General features: G+C 50.7%; 1 long non-coding RNA gene across 3 annotated transcripts; it reads right to left on the bottom strand.

Annotated features, from left to right (window-relative positions):
• Positions 1 to 2,041: 2,041 nt before the first annotated feature.
• Positions 2,042 to 4,415, bottom strand: LOC308634892. Of its 3 annotated transcripts, XR_014019102.1 has the most exons (5): positions 4,278 to 4,415; positions 3,675 to 3,844; positions 3,363 to 3,528; positions 2,939 to 3,065; positions 2,042 to 2,155 (listed from the first exon to the last, which is right to left on the bottom strand). It is a non-coding gene; the product is annotated as an uncharacterized lncRNA (long non-coding RNA). The 3 variants fall into 3 exon arrangements; XR_014019103.1 differs by lacking the exon at positions 3,675 to 3,844; XR_014019104.1 differs by lacking the exons at positions 3,363 to 3,528; positions 3,675 to 3,844 and having other exon boundaries at positions 4,278 to 4,414.
• Positions 4,416 to 5,607: the final 1,192 nt, after the last annotated feature.

The raw sequence follows: 5,607 nt of genomic DNA, 5'->3' as shown, positions 1-5,607 counted from the left end.
AGTTTCTACTGACCGTGCAGTACTGTCGTTCCCTGGAAACTCCTAAAGGGAAGCGCTGTGTGTCAGGGACGACTGGACTGCTCTGGAGTGGCTGCAGCCTTGCAGAACCTCACAGAGGAGGGCGTGACGGAGCACACCTGCAGGAAGGGAGACTCCAGGGGCAGCGCTGGACCACGCCCTGCGGGTGCACAGCTTGGCCCAGGCACACTTGCTGCCAGTCCGTGAGCCTGCCCATCACCCAGCCTCACTGTTAGAAGAAATAGGGGAAGGAAAGGAGCCTGAATCTGTTGGTATTTACACCAAAGACACTGAGGAAAAAGAGTCTGGAAGTGATTGCGTTTATCTGAAAGTAATTAGGTAAATTTTTACTATGGACAAAAGAGAGAGCTTAAGAGCTAAGCCCAGCTCGGTCGTAAAGGAGGAAAGTTCTATCTGTGACTGCAAATTTAAGACCCATGAATCGGATTAAGAAAACCACCTTACAGCTTGTGGACTAAACTCCCGATTCCGAGTCCCACGGTGGCTTCCTCTGTTCAGTGACATCTGGCTCCCACTGTAACTCTCCCTGCTGGCTCTCCAAAAGCCCCACCTCTCAAATCCCAAAATGAACCCAGCACCCCCTCCCCAGGCTGTGTTGGCAGTGGCCCCACATGGCACAAGGGAATGATGCTCTTTAAGCCATCATTCAGCCTCATGAATAGAGTGGGCACAGTGGTGCCAGCCCTGATTGAAAACGAGGGGCCGGAATCAACCCACCCCTCCCAGGGATTAAGAGCATCACCTGTCCCGTACGGGTTTTGTGATACATAGATTTTGGCAATGCACGTAATTATTTATTTCATTTTAAATAGGTGCTCAGGAAAAAAAAATTTAAATAAAACAGGTGCTCAGGAAAAAAAAAAATATTTCGGGCTCCGTCGGAAGGTATTCCTTCATGAAAGTGAAGGTAAGAGCCTCCCAGGAATGTCTTAAAACTCCCATTGTCCAGGGAGCTTCCCAACAATGACATCAGAATTTCTGAAGATTGTCCCCAAACATCGGTAACTTGGTAAACCCCCTGATCACCGTGTGCTGGCCAAGCCAAGGACCCTGTGCTGACCCTGCTTCTCAGTGTGTGGTCTTGGACTGCGACATCAGCATCTCCTGGGGCGGGTGCACGGGCTGCAGCCTCACCCCAAGGACTCAGTCGTACACACACTGGGACAAAACCGCTCCCTCTTAGACTTTCTCGCGAGGATTAGACGAGTCTGCGTGTGTCGAGGAATTGCTGCCATACTGGTGCCCGGCTGGGAGTCGGGTGCTCCACTCTGGCTTGACGCTTTGGCCACCTCCAGGCCTCAGTTTCCTCTCTGTGGAACAGCACACTGGCCAGACCATCTCAGCCCCAGCACTGATCAGCCTGTGAGTCGATGCATGTGGCCTCAGCCCAGCACAGCTACTGATGAGCCATGGTCCCTCCCCCCGGTCCCCAGCTGGGATCCCCAGGGTGTCCTGCTGAGGAGTCCAACCCAGGAGCGACTGAATCTGGCAAGAGCTAAAAATTAATTCCCTTCAAATCAATAATTTGCAATTAAGCACAGAAGACACTAAAGCCAAGGGGGGGCAGGCTTCTGGAAGGAGGACAGCTGAGCACTGGAAGCCTCTGGAAGTGGGGGGGAGCCCTGGGCTCCAAGCAAACAAATGAACATTCGGTGCCATTGTTTGCAGGAAGCAAGCAGAGACTTAAGTGGTACTTGAGAGGGGAAGAAAGGATGGAGAGCTTCTATCAGCAGGACGGGATGCCAGGAGCTGATTTACTCTCGACAGAGCTCTTTGCTTATGCACTTCCCATGGCTCCGTGCCCCGCCCCACCAAGCTGGGGTCCTCTGAAGCCTCTAGAACAGGGCTTCACAGTGTGCTGGCTGCAGGCAGCACCCAGCTCATGAGAGAATTGGAAGCCTGCCTGGGTCCCTCCCCAGCCTCAGCAGCAAGTGTCAGACCAGCCTGGGTGAGCGCCAGGAGGGCAGTGCCAATGGGGGGCGCAGACATGATACAAGCAGGCAGCTCGATGGAGCTGGGATTGCAGGATGGATGATGTTACACGGTGATAGCTGGAGTCTGGGGCCCAGTGCCATCCCCAGGGTCTCCAGAGACGCGTGGGGATATGCTGAAATTCCTGAAACAAAATGGAAGTGTGTTTAATTTTAGAAGTAAACGCATGCCATGTAACACTGGGGGGCGGGGAGGTGAAAATAGAATTAAAGAACCGTAGTGCTGAAAAGACAGGAAATGCAATGTACAGAGATCACGAAACCAAACAAGTCTTCCGAGTCCTCCCCAAAACCACAGTAAAATAAGGAAGGGAAGACCATCATTTCCCCCACCAGAGTTAATAAATGATTTATCTATGAGTCATTGTAAGTCAAAGCTGGACTCCCTGATCAGAAGTAGAGAGAAGAGAAAAATGTCTCTTCGGGACCTACTGTGGACCAGGGCCTACACTTTGTGACAGTATCCCTGGGGTCCTCACGCTGCTTAGAGACTGATTTAACTGTGGCCCTTGTTTTCCCTGGGAAGACGCATCCCATGATCAATTTCTTAATTCCAAAATATGAATTGAGCCCCACTCTCTGTGAATCATTTATTTCAACGTAAAGAAAGAGCCAGAGCCCTGTAAAGACAGAGCCCCTATTTATAATCTAGTGAGGAGAGCCACATTCACAAGGCAAAAGATGACATGATCCAGCAAGTGTTAAGTGCCAAATGGAAAGAGCAGAAATCCAAAGCTCCATGCACAGAGATGAGCCGGGACCTCCGGGGACAGGAAGTCAAGTACCCGCGAGTGTTGAGGGGAGGCTGGGGAGAGAGCACGGCTTGAAGGGTGAAGAGGAAGAAGGACGTGCCCAGGGAAGAGGACAACCGGAACCCAGGCGTGGAGATGAGAAAGGAGAAACTGGGCCTGTGAGGCGGTGTCAGGGCCCCTGGTGATGCGTTTCTCTTTGAGGATATTGTGATAATCCAGAATGAAAAAGGGTTGGCACTGTGACAAGGTCCAAATCTTTCTGATTCTGAAAGGAACTCTAACCCTAGGAGACAATAAGGAAATATAACTAGGCCGTCATTCAACAACTGTTTGCCAAGCACCCAAGGCTCTCCACTGGCTTGGCTCATTGCCGAGAGATCTGCTCTCTGCAGAGGACCAGGCTCCAGTCTTGACAGGTTACTGTAGACAAGACTCTCACCCCACTGTACTTTAGATTGTGGGCGTTGACAATTCTCCTAAATGTAGAACAAGGGCTCCAGGAAGAGACCCAGGCATCTCCTCCCACTCAGCTGGGGTTACATTTTAGGACCCGAGGCAACACAGAGGCACCATGACTAACCTTTATGCGCTGGTCAAACCCAAAGTCATTGTCATAATAAGAAAGAAGAAGGAGAGTAGGCAGGCGTCATTCGCTCTATGGCCAAGGTTCTGCATCTCTCTCTCCTGAGTTGGGTGGGAAGGAGGCTGGTGGAGACCTCTCTTCTCCTGTCTCTACTTCCCCCTTCCTTTGGAGGAACCAAGACATTGCATCTCCAAGGAGAAGAAATCCCAGTCTGGATTGTTTCAATTCCAGAACATTCTACTGGACTACTGTCCTACTGGGTGGAGCCTCTAATGGAACAAAAGGTCACCAGACACACAAAGGTTGTACCTTAACCTCCTGCAGCAGTGCAGGGAGGGGTCCAGGCTCAAGGTCCATTCAGTTTCTTCTCTCACTCCCCCTCCTCTAGGCCAGGGTGGTGGAGTCCCTGAGCTGCCCACTGGACTGACTCTCTCTCTCTCTCTCTCTCTCTCTCTCTCTCTCTCTCTCGTCAGAAAGACCTGGAGGGCAGCACAGGCCAGGTTCACTCCCAACACAGAAGCACCTAACTCTCTGCCTCTTTGGCTCTTTTTGCTGAGAGTCCAGTTGATCCTTTGCAGATTTAAAATCCCAGACTCAGATGTGGAAATTGAAAAATAACAGTTCACATCATTTTTTTTTCCAAAGGCTACACTGCCCTGCCTAAAATAGAGAAAAGGGAGACTCCGCTTAAGTACTGGGGTCCTTCATTAGGGTTTGGAGGCAACCCTAAGCAGAAATACTCTGCCTCTGCCTTTCTTTACCTCCCTATGCACATACCTCCTATAAGAATGAGAATTGGCAAGATCAAGGCGGAATTCAAATATCTCTGATCACCGTGACCAAACACAATGGCGACTACTTCCTCACCCAGCCCCCTAATAGGATTCGGTCTCCGTGATGCCCAACACTCACCTGAAATAATCGAGTCCCTGGGAATCAAGGGAAATGGGGGTTCTATGCAAATTCTCTCTTCCCGCTTCTCACCCCCCACCTTCTGTGACAGAAACACACCACACAGGAGCACACAGACACCCACACACACAACCCAGCTCCACACAAATTAGATTGAGACGTTTCTGGAAATACAATCCCTGGTTCTGTTTCCATGGAAGCAATCTCATGTCCCCAGTGGCAGCAAATGGCAGGCTGCCGGCGGTGAGGGAGCTCTCAGGGCCGCTCTGGGCCCTCTCCTACCGCACTGCGGGAGAGTGGGAGGCAGGGTTGGGCTGCACCAGGAAAACCAAACCTCCGGGGAGACCGTGAACCCCAGCTGTGCCCCGTCTTTTGGGGCAAATGTACATCTGGGCATTCTGGGCACAGCTCCAGCCAATCAGCCAGGCTGATCCCCCCACAGCTTTTCACAAAAGGCTGCTCATTCAGAGCAGATGGCCGTGCTGAGACGGAGCCCAAACCAAGATGGAGGCCACCCATAGGGCTGGAGCTCCAGCATTCCTGCCTGTGCCATGTCCCTCATCCCCACTACATTTGGAGGGTGCCCCTTTCTTCCCAGAGTATAATGATAGGTGACCCAAGGATGACTTGTGTTTACACGTGGTGATGTAAGGTAACCCACAGAAGAACATCCTTTACAATGTGTAAGTCACCGATTTATTGTACTGTGTGTTAGAAAAGACACGCAAACGCTGATTTTGTGGGCATTTACTGCTTAGATTTAAACTAAAGTAGGTGCTGATAAAATGAGTCGATTTTAAGGAATTATGAAGTAAGTGTCAGGGTAGGTATTTTATAGAGATCACGAGCCAGGTTAAAAAAAAAATCGTACAGGAATAATTAAAGTTTGGGAAATCAGTACTAAAGGAAATCTTCCAGTGTCTTATTTTAGAACTGGACAAACTGCCAAGCGGGAGGAAAAATATCTCAAAGTGACCAGGTACACAGTGGGGGCTCTGGAAAGGAAGCCCCCCCAGACAATTGCTCCCTCAACGTATCAGGGCTCCCTTGGTCTCTCAGGGAGGTCCTAATGCCAATGCCTGGTGTTTTGCTGGGGTTCCTAAGAGCTATGTCAGCCGGGATGCCCTACCCACTGACTTTTATATAATACTGGTCTTGGTCCTAGTCAATATTACTGGCCAGCTGGGCCAGGCAGTGCAGAAGGACTCATCTCCCCAGGTGAACCACACCTGAAACCAGCTCTAAGCAGTCAGCATCCATTCTCCTCTCACCAGCCTCACCCTGTCTATTTTCAGCTTTGAAGACTCCAATGTGACTTCTAAAAGAAAGT

This window comes from Spermophilus citellus, assembly GCF_964194105.1.
Source record: "Spermophilus citellus genome assembly, chromosome: 16".
NCBI classification, from domain to species: Eukaryota; Metazoa; Chordata; class Mammalia; order Rodentia; family Sciuridae; genus Spermophilus; species Spermophilus citellus.
The sequence above is the reverse complement of the archived record's forward strand: the minus strand, read 5'-3'. Positions and strand labels throughout refer to the sequence as shown.